Source organism: Ornithodoros turicata, chromosome 1 (genome assembly GCF_037126465.1).
Source record: "Ornithodoros turicata isolate Travis chromosome 1, ASM3712646v1, whole genome shotgun sequence".
In the NCBI taxonomy this organism is placed as follows: Eukaryota; Metazoa; Arthropoda; class Arachnida; order Ixodida; family Argasidae; genus Ornithodoros; species Ornithodoros turicata.
The window spans coordinates 186,743,470-186,759,065 of record NC_088201.1 but is presented as its reverse complement, the minus strand read 5'-3'; the positions used below and the strand labels follow the sequence as shown (position 1 = coordinate 186,759,065).

Genomic DNA, 15,596 nt, shown 5'->3' with positions numbered 1-15,596 from the left:
GAAACCACTCGTCTCTACCCCCCCCCCCCCGTTCCCCGTGGAAAAGAAAAAAAAAAGACAGCGAGAGAGGGAGGAATACGTGACGCCACCTCTTTGCTCTCATATGCGCGGTGTATAGTGAGCTCGCGCCAAGAGAATGTAGGATATATGCTCTCGTCTCCCTTCAAATCCGCGTATTGATCTTTCGCCTTTTACTAAAGATCACCGTGGAGGGGGACAGCAGAACGAGCTTCTAGACAATTTTTGGTAGGCCTAACCCGTTTGGGTAAGGCTATATTATTCAATTCAAAGAGAGAACATGGTGAGAAACCACTCGTCTCTACCCCCCCCCCCCCGTTCCCCCGTGGAAAAGAAAAAAAAAAGACAGCGAGAGAGGGAGGAATACGTGACGCCACCTCTTTGCTTCTCATATGCGCGGTGTATAGTGAGCTCGCGCCAAGAGAATGTAGGATATATGCTCTCGTCTCCCTTCAAATCCGCGTATTGATCTTTCGCCTTTTACTAAAGATCACCGTGGAGGGGGACAGCAGAACGAGCTTCTAGACAATTTTTGGTAGGCCTAACCCGTTTGGGTAAGGCTATATTATTCAATTCAAAGAGAGAACATGGTGAGAAACCACTCGTCTCTACCCCCCCCCCCCCGTTCCCCGTGGAAAAGAAAAAAAAAAGACAGCGAGAGAGGGAGGAATACGTGACGCCACCTCTTTGCTCTCATATGCGCGGTGTATAGTGAGCTCGCGCCAAGAGAATGTAGGATATATGCTCTCGTCTCCCTTCAAATCCGCGTATTGATCTTTCGCCTTTTACTAAAGATCACCGTGGAGGGGGACAGCAGAACGAGCTTCTAGACAATTTTTGGTAGGCCTAACCCGTTTGGGTAAGGCTATATTATTCAATTCAAAGAGAGAACATGGTGAGAAACCACTCGTCTCTACCCCCCCCCCCCCGTTCCCCCGTGGAAAAGAAAAAAAAAAGACAGCGAGAGAGGGAGGAATACGTGACGCCACCTCTTTGCTTCTCATATGCGCGGTGTATAGTGAGCTCGCGCCAAGAGAATGTAGGATATATGCTCTCGTCTCCCTTCAAATCCGCGTATTGATCTTTCGCCTTTTACTAAAGATCACCGTGGAGGGGGACAGCAGAACGAGCTTCTAGACAATTTTTGGTAGGCCTAACCCGTTTGGGTAAGGCTATATTATTCAATTCAAAGAGAGAACATGGTGAGAAACCACTCGTCTCTACCCCCCCCCCCCCGTTCCCCGTGGAAAAGAAAAAAAAAAGACAGCGAGAGAGGGAGCAATACGTGACGCCACCTCTTTGCTCTCATATGCGCGGTGTATAGTGAGCTCGCGCCAAGAGAATGTAGGATATATGCTCTCGTCTCCCTTCAAATCCGCGTATTGATCTTTCGCCTTTTACTAAAGATCACCGTGGAGGGGGACAGCAGAACGAGCTTCTAGACAATTTTTGGTAGGCCTAACCCGTTTGGGTAAGGCTATATTATTCAATTCAAAGAGAGAACATGGTGAGAAACCACTCGTCTCTACCCCCCCCCCCCGTTCCCCGTGGAAAAGAAAAAAAAAAGACAGCGAGAGAGGGAGGAATACGTGACGCCACCTCTTTGCTCTCATATGCGCGGTGTATAGTGAGCTCGCGCCAAGAGAATGTAGGATATATGCTCTCGTCTCCCTTCAAATCCGCGTATTGATCTTTCGCCTTTTACTAAAGATCACCGTGGAGGGGGACAGCAGAACGAGCTTCTAGACAATTTTTGGTAGGCCTAACCCGTTTGGGTAAGGCTATATTATTCAATTCAAAGAGAGAACATGGTGAGAAACCACTCGTCTCTACCCCCCCCCCCCGTTCCCCCGTGGAAAAGAAAAAAAAAAGACAGCGAGAGAGGGAGGAATACGTGACGCCACCTCTTTGCTCTCATATGCGCGGTGTATAGTGAGCTCGCGGCCAAGAGAATGTAGGATATATGCTCTCGTCTCCCTTCAAATCCGCGTATTGATCTTTCGCCTTTTACTAAAGATCACCGTGGAGGGGGACAGCAGAACGAGCTTCTAGACAATTTTTGGTAGGCCTAACCCGTTTGGGTAAGGCTATATTATTCAATTCAAAGAGAGAACATGGTGAGAAACCACTCGTCTCTACCCCCCCCCCCGTTCCCCGTGGAAAAGAAAAAAAAAAGACAGCGAGAGAGGGAGCAATACGTGACGCCACCTCTTTGCTCTCATATGCGCGGTGTATAGTGAGCTCGCGGCAAGAGAATGTAGGATATATGCTCTCGTCTCCCTTCAAATCCGCGTATTGATCTTTCGCCTTTTACTAAAGATCACCGTGGAGGGGGACAGCAGAACGAGCTTCTAGACAATTTTTGGTAGGCCTAACCCGTTTGGGTAAGGCTATATTATTCAATTCAAAGAGAGAACATGGTGAGAAACCACTCGTCTCTACCCCCCCCCCCCCGTTCCCCCGTGGAAAAGAAAAAAAAAAGACAGCGAGAGAGGGAGCAATACGTGACGCCACCTCTTTGCTCTCATATGCGCGGTGTATAGTGAGCTCGCGGCAAGAGAATGTAGGATATATGCTCTCGTCTCCCTTCAAATCCGCGTATTGATCTTTCGCCTTTTACTAAAGATCACCGTGGAGGGGGACAGCAGAACGAGCTTCTAGACAATTTTTGGTAGGCCTAACCCGTTTGGGTAAGGCTATATTATTCAATTCAAAGAGAGAACATGGTGAGAAACCACTCGTCTCTACCCCCCCCCCCCGTTCCCCGTGGAAAAGAAAAAAAAAAGACAGCGAGAGAGGGAGCAATACGTGACGCCACCTCTTTGCTCTCATATGCGCGGTGTATAGTGAGCTCGCGGCAAGAGAATGTAGGATATATGCTCTCGTCTCCCTTCAAATCCGCGTATTGATCTTTCGCCTTTTACTAAAGATCACCGTGGAGGGGGACAGCAGAACGAGCTTCTAGACAATTTTTGGTAGGCCTAACCCGTTTGGGTAAGGCTATATTATTCAATTCAAAGAGAGAACATGGTGAGAAACCACTCGTCTCTACCCCCCCCCCCCGTTCCCCGTGGAAAAGAAAAAAAAAAGACAGCGAGAGAGGGAGCAATACGTGACGCCACCTCTTTGCTCTCATATGCGCGGTGTATAGTGAGCTCGCGCCAAGAGAATGTAGGATATATGCTCTCGTCTCCCTTCAAATCCGCGTATTGATCTTTCGCCTTTTACTAAAGATCACCGTGGAGGGGGACAGCAGAACGAGCTTCTAGACAATTTTTGGTAGGCCTAACCCGTTTGGGTAAGGCTATATTATTCAATTCAAAGAGAGAACATGGTGAGAAACCACTCGTCTCTACCCCCCCCCCCCCCGTTCCCCGTGGAAAGAAAAAAAAAAGACAGCGAGAGAGGGAGCAATACGTGACGCCACCTCTTTGCTCTCATATGCGCGGTGTATAGTGAGCTCGCGGCAAGAGAATGTAGGATATATGCTCTCGTCTCCCTTCAAATCCGCGTATTGATCTTTCGCCTTTTACTAAAGATCACCGTGGAGGGGGACAGCAGAACGAGCTTCTAGACAATTTTTGGTAGGCCTAACCCGTTTGGGTAAGGCTATATTATTCAATTCAAAGAGAGAACATGGTGAGAAACCACTCGTCTCTACCCCCCCCCCCCGTTCCCCGTGGAAAAGAAAAAAAAAAGACAGCGAGAGAGGGAGCAATACGTGACGCCACCTCTTTGCTCTCATATGCGCGGTGTATAGTGAGCTCGCGCCAAGAGAATGTAGGATATATGCTCTCGTCTCCCTTCAAATCCGCGTATTGATCTTTCGCCTTTTACTAAAGATCACCGTGGAGGGGGACAGCAGAACGAGCTTCTAGACAATTTTTGGTAGGCCTAACCCGTTTGCGTAAGGCTATATTATTCAATTCAAAGAGAGAACATGGCGAGAAACCACTCGTCTCTAACCCCCCCCCCCCCTTTCCCCGTGGAAAAGAAAAAAAAAAGACAGCGAGAGAGGGAGGAGTACGCGACGCCACCTCTTTGCTTCTCATATGAGCGGTGTATAGTGAGCTCTCGCCAAGAGAATGTAGGATATATGCTCTCGTCTCCCTTCAAATCGGCGTATTGATCTTTCGCCTTTTACTAAAGATCACCGTGGAGGGCGACAGCAGAACGAGCTTCTAGACAATTTTTGGTAGGCCTAACCCGTTTGGGTAAGGCTATATTATTCAATTCAAAGAGAGAACATGGCGAGAAACCACTCGTCTCTAACCCCCCCCCCCCCCGTTCCCCGTGGAAAAAAAAAAAAAAAGACAGCGAGAGAGGGAGGAGTACGCGACGCCACCTCTTTGCTTCTCATATGAGCGGTGTATAGTGAGCTCTCGCCAAGAGAATGTAGGATATATGCTCTCGTCTCCCTTCAAATCCGCGTATTGATCTTTCGCCTTTTACGATACGACGACGACGACGAAGTACTGAGTAGACGTGTTGTTCGATAGCTCTCGCAAATTTGGTCGATTTTTTGTAAAATTTGACGTCAAAGGCAGCCTCTTCCAGCAGCATTTCGCCCAGGAAGATGGCAGCCCACCGCAAGATCAACCGTGAGTTGAGCTTTTTCCTTGAAACTGATCGGGATGTTCGTATGAGCGACGTTCTGCAATCGATGTTGAGGAACGTCGGTGTCAAGAATTCGAAGGGAATAAACCCTTTTGGCCATGGCAAGTTTGCCATCTCGGTTAGCTAGAAGCAAGCGGCGGAAGCCCTTGCGGCGAAACGTACTTTGGAAGTGAAGGGACGTCATTACGTTTTGGTTCCTTGTGAAAGGAACACGAAGACAGTCTCACTGCACTTTTTGCCTGTCGAGGTTCCTAATGAAGACGTGGAGGCTGAATTCAAAAACTACGGTCAGGTCATCTCGGTCAACCGAGACTACTTTCAGGAAGCGCCCACCATCGAAAGGGGAAGTCGCCGCGTCATCATGGTGATGGAACGGGAGGTGCCCAACTTCGTCGACATCGATCCAGACGATGTGCGTATACTCAGGGATGAGGAAGACGTGTCGCCGCTGTGGCCAGGCTGGGCACTTTTCGTTCAGTTGCCGGACGGAGTACTGCCCTCGGTGCTCTGAATACGGCCACTCTGGCAAAGGATGCCTATCGCCCTGCAAGAAGTGCGGTGAGGACCATGCCACTTCGGCGTGTGGTCTTAGGTCCTATGCAAACGTGACTTCCGACGCCAGCGTAATGTCGCAGGAACCTAAGGAGACGGAAAATATGGAGACCGCTGCGATCGAGGCTCGGGTGGAGCATCATCCCATCAATGATTGGGCAGAAGCTGTAGCCAATGAGACCGATGGGCTCGAGACTGACAGCCATGCGGAGTCCCAAGCGACGGCTTCGACTCCTCCTTCGCCTCAGGGAGAAGGTAGCGGCGACGCAGCTCTCGACATGCGAGTGCTTGTGAGTCCGAAGGGCGCGCAAGACGGGGGACAGCCCGGCTCGTCCACTGGTGCTGACGATCTGACAGAGGTCCCGGATGAGTTCCTGGAACAACGAGGGGTCGAGTCAGAAACAACCAAGGCCAGCGTCACGGTCGACGAAGTCGATGAGGTGATGGATGACCAGGACGGTTCTGCTGCGGGGACCAAGCGCCCACTTTCGACTGCGACAACATCGTCGGAAGAAAAAGAATTGCAAGCCGTGCATGCCCTACCTGGACAATTGGCCTCACTTCCTCAACGGGGTAGAGGCATGGCCAAGAAGATAAAGAACTGACGTTCCAGCGTAGCGCAAATTGTGCGGTGAGAGGAAATGTGTTTCTCTGCATCATTCTTTTAATATTCATGTTCAAGCTTGCAACTTTTAACGTAAGGGGATTGCGAACTCAGCGAAAACAGGAGATGTTGAGAGGTGTGATGCAGAAACTTGATGTTCAGATTGTATGCTTGCAGGAGACACATTTTTGTTGTTTAGCGGATGTCCGAAATTTTGAACGCATTACCGGACTAATCAGTGTTAGCAGTTTTGGGGAGTTGAATGCGAGGGGCGTAACTGTGGCCATATCGCCGAGTTTTCATGGTGAGATCAGGCAGTATGTTCGAGACGACCACGGCCGAGTTCTCGTAGTGGATGTTGTGTTTCAGGGACAAGTTTACAAAATTGTTAATGTGTACGCTCCAATAGACAATCAGGAAAGAAATTTGTTTTTCGAATCATTGGATGGTTACATGGTAGGCTCGGGGACAAGGATCCTCCTCGATGACTTTAACTGTGTGCTGAATGAATGTGTCGACAGCAGGGGAGGATCCTTAGTCAGCAGACCATGGAGAGCGAAGGGCCTGAGACGGTTGGTCAGTGCTTATAAATTCGTCGACGTATGGGAGCACTTGTATGGTTCTACTCCTGGTTTTACCTTTCACACCCAAGGGCGAAGCGTGAGGTTGGATCGCTTTTACGTCCCCTGCAACGCCACTAGTGCGATAGTAGACTGTGAGGTGATTCCACTGAATCATCGCACTGCTTATCTGAGTGATCACAGTATGGTTGTAGCAGAGTTTCAGTTTGAAAAAGGCTTTGGCAGGTTACCCAACCGTTGGCGGTTGAACTGTAATTTGCTGTCTGATCAGGAAGTAATAACTGATATTAGGAACTTAATTATTGAAAAGAAGACGGACGGGGTTACTTCCATACACTGGTGGGAGGACGTCAAAGGCCAAATAATCTCCAAGTTTGAGACTTGGGGTAAGAAGCGAGCCCAGGAGCGAAATGAAGCAATATTTGCCATAAGATGGGGTTTGCGTAGTCTCCGGGGTTTGGGCCTTGCGACTGCGGCTCAACAGGAGGCATATCGGGAATTGCAGGAAGATTTAAGTGTTCTGCTTTTGAAGTCATCGCCGCCACCACTAACACCGAGTTACACTGGACAAGTTGTTGTTGCACAGAGACAGATCAACACAGCAAAAGTAAGGAGACGACCGGTGACCCTCTCTGTGATTCAGGGGTCAGACGGGGTATTACGAAGAACACAAGATGAGATTGAGGATGCATGCGTGGAATTTTACGCTGGTTTGTACAGTAGGAAAGAAGTAGATCAAAATGCGTGGATCGAATTAGACAAAGGGATCCCGTTGCTAGACAAAGGTCATGACTTGTTTGAAAAGCGCATAACAGTTCAAGACTTAACGGCGGCGATGAAGTCTTTGCGGCTGGGGAAAAGTCCAGGGTCTGACGGCCTCCCACCAGAATTTTACCGCGTATTTTGGACTGAGCTTGCAGGGCCGCTATCGAAGGTTTTCAATATGTGCTTGGACAAAGGTTGCCTACCGGAATCGTTGAGAGTCGGGATCATAAAGTTGCTGTGCAAGGATGAGGCGAAAAAACATGAGTTAAAGGCTTGGCGGCCGGTTACGTTATTAAATACCGACTATAAAATATTGGCTAAGGCCTTACAGCTCAAACTTGGTGAAGTAATGGACTATCTGTTGTCACCAGGACAGGCCTCTGCTGCGAAGGGACGGCGGGTGCATACGCATTTAACGGCACTGCGGGATATGCTTGCGTATTGTCAGCGCAGAAACGTGCCGCTTCTTCTGGTCAGTTTTGATCAGGAGAAGGCCTTTGATAAGGTTAGCCATGAATATTTGTTTCATGTGTTGGAAGCAATAGGTCTCCCCTCGAGGTTTGTGTGCTATGTGCGGCTGTTGTATACCGAGATATACAGCGTTGTCGAAGTGAATGGCAAGTTGAGCCGGAGCTTTCCAGTCAGGTCTGGGGTGCGGCAGGGGTGTCCAATGTCTCCCCTGTTGTACGTCCTGTCCTGTGAGCCGTTTGTGAGGCTCATGCTGAAAAGTGTCGCCATACCTAGAGCTCCTGTGCCCGGTAGCATCAGCCAGGCAACAATATTTGCGTACGCTGATGACATGACCCTGTGTGCGACGGGTCCACCAGCAGTTGTAGAGGCCTTACGGCTCATGGAGATTTACGCCGCGGGTTCCGGCGCCAGTCTGAACAAAGAGAAGTAAAAAATAATGCGAGTTAACTGCGCCGGGATTCAGACGGATATCGCTGGCATCCCGTGCGTTGCAGAAATGAAGATACTCGGTGTAACGTTCTCCGAGAGGGGGGTGGCAGGCAAAACGTGGTTTGACATCCAGAAGAATTTAGAGGCCATAAAACTTCAATATGAGGACATCGCTATCGGATACCGCGGAAGGCGGGACATCATTAGAATGGAGATGTGCTCTACGATTTGGTACGTGGGTACTTGTAGTTTCCCAACCAGAAGAGTTGAGAGAACTTTGACTCGAATTATGATGTCTGTTTTGTGGCAGGGAGGACCCGAGAAGGTAAACAGAGTTATAGTTCAGGGCCCACCGGACTGCGGAGGTTTGGGAATATTTAATGTTAAACTCAAGTGCGTGGCCCTAGCCATCGCGCAGACATGCAGTATTCTGGAGGAGGACAACCACGTCGCCAAGCCGCTAGCTCTTTACAGCATGGGCACGCTTTGCAAGCTTTTTGACGTCCCGGTTAATCACTTGGTGCCTAGGGCTGAGTCACCGATGCCCTTCTACGTTGAATTAGCACGGTACGTCCGTGTTCTTCGAGAGGCTTTGCCTGGGGAAAGCATAAGGTTCCTGTCTACCAAGAAAATACACGAGACACTCTTCTATGCTTGTAAAAGTGACCTTATATCGACGCACGTAGCAGATTCGAGGGGTCTCCTTCTCTCACTGATTCTGGATGATGATCGGGCAGATCTGGCGTGGGAGATGTCTCACAATGTTTTGCCGGTGGCTACAAGATGGCAGAGGTTCCGGTTTCGAGCTACCAATGAGTGTGCCACCTGTGGTCGAATGGAGAACCACAAACACATTTTTTGACGACTGCGTGTTGGCAAGTGCTTTGTGGCGAAAAATGGCGGCATTGTTTGCTCTGTTCAATATTCAGTACAGCACAGTGCACGTCTTCGACCCGATCCCAGTGGACAGCGGACAAGGGCCAGCTTTTTGCTTGCTTTTGAACGAAATTAAATATCAGCTGTGGGCTTCAAGAAACAGGAAATTGTATGGCGGGACAAATGAGTCATTAAGAATCGTAACTTTTTACGTTAGAGTTTCGTTAAGAAGAAAATTACAGTACGAGTTAGATGTCATGGGGGTGGACGATTTTAAAAAGCGGTGGAAACGGCACTGGAAAGTGTTTGTTCGGAACAGTGGGAAGATTTGTGTCAATTTTTGAGACAAAGGTCGCCTAATGTGGTACATTGTAGTTTATATATTGACATTGTTCTGCTGAGTTTTTCGCACAAGGGTGGGGTGCACTGTGCTCTGCATTCTGGTACTGTGTTGTATGATACAGTTATTGTTAGTCTGCTGAAATATTGCTTTAATATCCGCATGTACTGACATAATTCCTCGTGTTGATTCCCTGTTGTCTTCCGTATGAACTGTAAGGTGCATTTGCTGGGCTCGGGTTCTTGGATTTTGTTGTCAATCTAATGATAGCGATGTATCAATGTATTGTAATAGTGGTTAGTGTGATTGCTGCCGTAATGTTTTTCAGTGTAATAGTGTGAGTGTCGCGACGTGTTCTGAATGTTGGCTCTTTGGTGTTGGTGTTGAGCAGGGATGTTTGTGGGGGACCCATTGCGGTCAGGCGGTTTTTCTCACAATAAACTTCGTCTTTTACTAAAGATCACCGTGGAGGGGGACAGCACAATGAGCTTCTAGACAATTTTTGATAGGCCTAACTGTTAGGCCTAACTGTTAGGCCTAATAGGCCTAAATGATAACTGTTCCCTAAAGTGAGGTTTCTCTCTTGAGCCACCGCTAGTGTTTGGTTGTTCTTTGTTCTGTACATAGTTTTTTTTTAGCTCTCACTTACCGTCTATTGCTGTTTGTGCGTGTTTTTCTTGCGTTTCTTGTATATAGTTACCATAGTCATGTTTGATCTCATTTTGTGTGAAAAGTTTACTCTTCTCAATAAACATTTACTAAAGATCACCGTGGAGGGGGACAGCAGAATGAGCTTCTAGACAATTTTTGATAGGCCTAACGCGTTTGGGGAAGGCTACATCATTCAATTCAAAGAGAAAACATGCGTCCAGGTCGGACGTGTCCTGACCAGCCACACCCCGATCCCCAAAACAAGTCAAACAAGTGAAGGAAAAGAAAGAGAGAGAGACGGGACTCCACCACTTTGCCTCTCAAATGTTTTAAATAGGGCATCGGCGAACGTTGAAAATTCAGGACATATGCTCTGGTCTCCCTTCAAATCCGCGTATTGATCTTTCGCCTTTTACGACGACGACGAGGTTCCGAGTGGCTGTGTTGTTCCAGAGCTCCTGCGTAGTTTTCGTAAATTTTGGTGAAATTTCAGTTATTCCGCGTCCCGACACCCGGTTATGGGTTCCGAAGGGTTCCCGGGGGAGTTGGCGGCGCAACTTCGTCAAGACATGACGTTCAGTCTGCATGCGGACGCAACGGTGAGGACTAAGCAAGTCCTGGATGCGGTGGTTTCGGTCATCCCGTTACGAGAACTTCGTACAGTTCGTCCTGCTAGACAGGGCCGATATTTTGTGACAGCCCACACCTTGCGGGCTGTGGAAGCGCTACGTGCTTTGGGTTGCCTCGCCGTCGGCAACAAGTCGTACCCTTTGGTCTCGCTCGCATCACCGGTTAAGGTGATCACTATCCTCGACCTGCCCGCGGAACTTCCCGACGGGGATCTCGATGCCGTTCTATCCAGGTATGGAAGAGTTATCAAGTCTCATAGAGAGAAGTACCGAGAATTTCCCTCCGTGGAAACGGGCACTCGCAAGGTGTTGCTGGAGGTCAGCAAGGAGGTCCCCAATTTCATCTCCGTTCGTGGGTTCCAGGCCATGTGCCTGTACTCAGGCATGCGGAAGCTTTGCCGTCGTTGCAGCCGAGAGGGGCACTTCGCTGCCGAATGCGCAACACCGAGGTGTAACGATGCGGTGGCTATGGCCACGAAGCCAGCTCTTGCGAGGAACGCTGCCGGAAATGCGGAGCTGATCACTGGACTACGCGCTGTCGTGTCACTACGTATGCCAGTGTAGCTATCGACCATGCTGAGCTGATGGAGGAGGTTCCTAGCGAGATAGCAGGACAAGGTCTTGGGCAAGACGAAGACCATTTGGAATCTTCCGCGGTTCCCCGTGAGGAAGAGACAGGGATCGAAGGTGCGTCGAAAGAAGTCGCCGCTGTGACTTCTGAAGGACGGATGGAAGAGACGTCCCTGGAGTCCACCCCGGTCTTGCAACCCGCTTCAGCCATTGGCAGCGAGGCCTTTTCTGCAGCAGTAGCGGAATCCCAACGGGGTCTCTGGGAGACTAGGTCTGTCATCGAGAGTGACGGCTCCGACACTCGTCTGGTAATTGATGATCACGGAGTAGTTGACGAGGTCTCAGATATGTCGACGTCGACGTCATCTGATGAAGACGATGGTGTCCTGCCCAAGCGGGCCCACTTGTCGATTGGGTCTCAGGGGCAAGCCGCGGTTTCGCAGAAAGATGGATGGCAAACGGTCGTCTCCAAGAAGTCTCATCGCAAACGGAAGCCGAGACAGGTCACCAAGCGTCCTGAGGAACCCCGCCTCCCCTTAACTCTTGGTCATGAAAATACTGACGCTTAATGTAAGAGGCTTGCGCCAACACAGGAAGCAGAGAATGCTTGGGTCTCTGATAGAATCACTGCAAGTCGACGTGGTTCTACTTCAAGAAACGCATTTTAGCAGCCGCCAAGAGGCTAGTGATTTTGAGAATAGGATTGGCGTCACCGGTTTTTTCAGCTTCGGCTCGCCACGGTCAAGAGGAGTTGCAATTTTGTTTTCACCGCGGTTTCGCGGATCTGTGCTCAGACACTCTTTCGACTACGAGGGAAGAATTGTCTCAGTGGACGTGTGTGTGCGGGGACGCGATCAACGTATCCTCTCAGTGTACGCACCGACGGACTATCGTGAGAGGAACGATTTTTTCAGATGCGTTGACCCCTACATTTACGGCAAGAATAATGTTCTTCTAGGCGGTGACTTCAACTGCGTTATTGATGAAGGCCATGATAGGATAGGTGGTACCGCGAGTCAACAGTCCTGGAAGTCTAGAGAACTGAAGCGTCTTCTGAATGCCTGCCACCTAATTGATGCCTGGAACCACGTTCACGGGTACACTCCGGGCTTTACTTTCGTTGCCGGAGATCGTCAAGTCAGGCTCGACCGTTTTTATGTAACGTCGTCGATTGCTTCTTCAATCACAGACTGTGCGGTTCTGCAGGTCGGTATCTCTGCTGAGTTTTTTTCGGACCACAGAGCTGTTGTCCTGGAGACCCGCGACCAGGAGGGTTTTGGACGTCAACCGTCACCGTGGCGCTTAAATCTGTCCCTGCTCGAGGATGAGAGAATAGTGACTGAAGTTCGCGCTTACCTCCAGGCACGACTAGAAGAAGACACGTCATTGGTGTGGTGGGGCTCAGTAAAGGAGGGGGGCGTGACATCTTCAAGCAGTGGGGGAAGAAGTGTGCGGCTGAGCGGCGCCACGAAATACGTGTTATTCAAGTGGGTCTACGGGGTCTCCTAGAAACCGGCTTGTCTTCACCAGAAGAGATTTCGGCCTTCAAAGAGCTGCAAGCCGAGCTCTCTGCTCTCTTGTGTACCAGGGCGCGGGGCTGGTCACCTCCGGGTAATGAGCCGGCGCGCCTGCGAGTTCCAGGCCATGTACGGACAATAGTGGCGGACTCTCACCGTTTGCCTCCAGTACAGTTAGAGCGGATGGTGAAAGAAGACGGTTCTACCGCAAGCAACATAGAGGACTTAGTGAGCACTTGTCAGCTATTTTACGCCCGACTGTTCTCAAACAAAGATGCGGATGCCTCGCTGTGGGATGAAGTATGCGAAGACTTCCCAAGTTTCACATCAGATCAGTCAAGTGACTTAGATTTCGACGTTTCCGTCCACGAACTTTTCGTGGCTGCAAGGGCTATGAGGAAGGGAAAGACACCGGGTCCGGATGGCCTACCCGTGGAGTTTTATCTTCGCTTCTGGGACTGCCTTGGCGGGGCTCTCCGAGACATTTTCGGCGCTTCTCTCGAACAGGGCATTCTCCCAGAATCCACCCGCTGTGGATTAATCAAACTTTTGTGCAAAGACCGCTCACGTTCTGAAGACCTGTTTGCCTGGCGACCGATTACTCTGCTGAACGTAGACTACAAGTTGTTTGCCAAAGTCCTCCAGCTTCGCATTTCGAGAGTTCTGGACCTTATAATCTCTCCTGCACAGGCATGTTCGGTTCCTGGTCGAAGTATCCAGCAGCATCTCTTTGCCTTGCGTGACATCCTTTACTGGATCGCAGACAGAAGATCGTCAGCATTCGTCGTCTCCTTTGATCAAGAGAAAGCCTTTGACCGGATCTGCCACGCCTTCCTGTTTTACATCTTGCAGCGAGCGGGCTTTGGCGAACGTCTTCAACGGTTTGTTCGTGTCCTGTACTCTGGAGCAACCAGTCAAGTGCTAGTGAATGGCAGACCATCTGCAGCCTTCCCGGTGCACACGGGTGTAAGGCAGGGATGTCCCTTGTCGCCTATCCTGTACGTTCTCGTGTTCGAAGTCGCAATCAGGATGTTATCTAAGGAGAGCAGGGTGCTCCGGCTTCCTGTACCAGGCAGTCATCGCTTCCCGACGCTATTCGCGTACGCGGACGACCTTACCGTGTGCTTGCCTTCGCCAGCTGCAGTTAAGGAAGTTCTGGACGTCTTGGGAAAGTACAGTCGTGCGTCTGGTGCAAAAGTGAACGAGCGGAAGTCGTCAATCCTGGCAGTCGGCGCCGATTTTCCATACACAGACGCGTATGGCATACCTGTCAAAGAGTGTTGTCGCATCCTTGGAATCTATTTCAATCGAAGAGGCCCACTCACCAGGAATTGGGCGAACGCTGTGCGAGATGCAGCGGACCGGATCGACTCACTTTCGGCGGTTTCCTTGGGCTTCAGAGACCGTGCAGAAGTTATAGGACGACACCTATGTTCGCGTTTCTGGTTCTTCGGAGCTGCCTTTCAACCAGCGACTGTAACAGCCCGTAGAGCCAACAGCATGATGTTTCGGTACTTCTGGTCTCGCCGTCCCGAACGAGTGACAAGAGCAGTGATGATGAGGTCACCGGATGTAGGTGGATGGAGGATCCCGGACGTACGACTGTTTTGTGCGGCTTCAGGCCTCGCTTCTCTATTCGCGGTCCTGCGTGACTCTACGCACATCCGGCGACCCCACGCGGTGCGGTTGATGACGTTCTACAGGATCATGCGTGGCTATGCAATCGGTCTCCATCGCCACCTGCCGGACAGCGACTTTCCTATGTGGTCCGTTAGGCAGTTGTACGAGGCTCTCTGCGAAATAAGCTTCCCCGTCCAGGCAACCTCGGGAAATCGCAGCCGTATTTCTTCCCGCCTGATCGAGAGCTCGAGGGTCGATGTGCTCTGGCAGCACTCCCACGATGTCCTACCGCGGGTGAGGGTCCGCCTACGTCGCTTCGGCTTGCCCCGACCAGATGAGTGCGTGTTATGCAGAGCTGTCGAGACTCATCGCCATACTTTCTACGAGTGCGTCAACGCATCTGCCATGTGGAGGAGGGTAGCGGCCATATATCGCCTGCCTGGTGTGTGCTATGACACCGTTCATCTTCTCGACCCCATCCCCGTGCCCGCTCGAAAACAGCCTGCATTTGTGCTACTCGTAGCAGAGGTCACCTTCCAGCTATGGTGTGCTCGCACCCGATCAGTGTACGGTGCCCAGCCGACGAGCCTGGTGTCACTGATGATGGCTTGTAGGGTAGCCCTGAGGACACGTCTACAGGCTGAACTCAGATCGCTCGGCAGGGACGCTTTTCGCAGGAGGTGGAAGTCGCATCACAACCTGTTCGTTTTCGTGCAGGGACAGATTGTGATGCAGTTCTGATCTTTATGAGGTGTCACGTGAGCTGGTGCTGGTGTGTGTGCATTCCCGTATTCCCGTACACTAGGTGATTCCTGGCATAATATTGTTGGTATTTTCCTGTTGATGCGTGTAATTGGGTGTTTGCAACTTGAGATGTCGCGCGTTTTACTTGTATTGTGAGTAAGCCTACTCTTTTCTTGGTTGTCTGTCATTGTTTTTGTTGTTATTTCTAGTCTCTTTTTCGGTATCCAAAGGATAACTGTTCTATGTATGTATGTAGGGTTCTGAATGGGATTGTGATAAGTATGATGTCTTAAGTAGTTTACTATTCTCAATAAACATTTACTAAAGATCACCGTGGAGGGGGACAGCAGAACGAGCTTCTAGACAATTTTTGGTAGGCCTAACCCGTTTGGGTAAGGCTATATTATTCAATTCAAAGAGAGAACATGGTGAGAAACCGCCTAATGATAGCGATGTATCAATGTATTGTAATAGTGGTTAGTGTGATTGCTGCCGTAATGTTTTTACGTGTAATAGTGTGAGTGTCGCGACGTGTTCTGAATGTTGGCTCTTTGGTGTTGGTGTTGGTGGTGTTGGTGTTGAGCAGGGATGTTTGTGAGGGACCCATTGCGG

General features: G+C 50.1%; 14 non-coding genes across 14 annotated transcripts; all 14 read left to right on the top strand.

Annotated features, from left to right (window-relative positions):
* Positions 1–147: 147 nt before the first annotated feature.
* Positions 148–269, top strand: LOC135379315 (U5 spliceosomal RNA). Its single transcript, XR_010418815.1, has one exon. It is a non-coding gene; the product is annotated as a U5 spliceosomal RNA (small nuclear RNA).
* Positions 270–454: 185 nt separating this feature from the next.
* Positions 455–576, top strand: LOC135379314 (U5 spliceosomal RNA). The gene has a single exon (XR_010418814.1). It is a non-coding gene; the product is annotated as a U5 spliceosomal RNA (small nuclear RNA).
* A 183-nt stretch (positions 577–759) lies between these two features.
* Positions 760–881, top strand: LOC135379313 (U5 spliceosomal RNA). Its single transcript, XR_010418813.1, has one exon. It is a non-coding gene; the product is annotated as a U5 spliceosomal RNA (small nuclear RNA).
* Positions 882–1,066: 185 nt separating this feature from the next.
* On the top strand, positions 1,067–1,188 carry LOC135379312 (U5 spliceosomal RNA). Its single transcript, XR_010418812.1, has one exon. It is a non-coding gene; the product is annotated as a U5 spliceosomal RNA (small nuclear RNA).
* A 183-nt stretch (positions 1,189–1,371) lies between these two features.
* On the top strand, positions 1,372–1,493 carry LOC135379310 (U5 spliceosomal RNA). Its single transcript, XR_010418810.1, has one exon. It is a non-coding gene; the product is annotated as a U5 spliceosomal RNA (small nuclear RNA).
* A 182-nt stretch (positions 1,494–1,675) lies between these two features.
* On the top strand, positions 1,676–1,797 carry LOC135379309 (U5 spliceosomal RNA). The gene has a single exon (XR_010418809.1). It is a non-coding gene; the product is annotated as a U5 spliceosomal RNA (small nuclear RNA).
* A 184-nt stretch (positions 1,798–1,981) lies between these two features.
* LOC135379308 (U5 spliceosomal RNA) lies at positions 1,982–2,103 on the top strand. Its single transcript, XR_010418808.1, has one exon. It is a non-coding gene; the product is annotated as a U5 spliceosomal RNA (small nuclear RNA).
* Positions 2,104–2,284: 181 nt separating this feature from the next.
* LOC135379307 (U5 spliceosomal RNA) lies at positions 2,285–2,406 on the top strand. Its single transcript, XR_010418807.1, has one exon. It is a non-coding gene; the product is annotated as a U5 spliceosomal RNA (small nuclear RNA).
* A 184-nt stretch (positions 2,407–2,590) lies between these two features.
* LOC135379306 (U5 spliceosomal RNA) lies at positions 2,591–2,712 on the top strand. The gene has a single exon (XR_010418806.1). It is a non-coding gene; the product is annotated as a U5 spliceosomal RNA (small nuclear RNA).
* A 182-nt stretch (positions 2,713–2,894) lies between these two features.
* LOC135379305 (U5 spliceosomal RNA) lies at positions 2,895–3,016 on the top strand. Its single transcript, XR_010418805.1, has one exon. It is a non-coding gene; the product is annotated as a U5 spliceosomal RNA (small nuclear RNA).
* A 182-nt stretch (positions 3,017–3,198) lies between these two features.
* LOC135379304 (U5 spliceosomal RNA) lies at positions 3,199–3,320 on the top strand. The gene has a single exon (XR_010418804.1). It is a non-coding gene; the product is annotated as a U5 spliceosomal RNA (small nuclear RNA).
* A 183-nt stretch (positions 3,321–3,503) lies between these two features.
* On the top strand, positions 3,504–3,625 carry LOC135379303 (U5 spliceosomal RNA). The gene has a single exon (XR_010418803.1). It is a non-coding gene; the product is annotated as a U5 spliceosomal RNA (small nuclear RNA).
* A 182-nt stretch (positions 3,626–3,807) lies between these two features.
* Positions 3,808–3,929, top strand: LOC135379477 (U5 spliceosomal RNA). Its single transcript, XR_010418966.1, has one exon. It is a non-coding gene; the product is annotated as a U5 spliceosomal RNA (small nuclear RNA).
* A 185-nt stretch (positions 3,930–4,114) lies between these two features.
* LOC135379469 (U5 spliceosomal RNA) lies at positions 4,115–4,236 on the top strand. The gene has a single exon (XR_010418959.1). It is a non-coding gene; the product is annotated as a U5 spliceosomal RNA (small nuclear RNA).
* Positions 4,237–15,596: the final 11,360 nt, after the last annotated feature.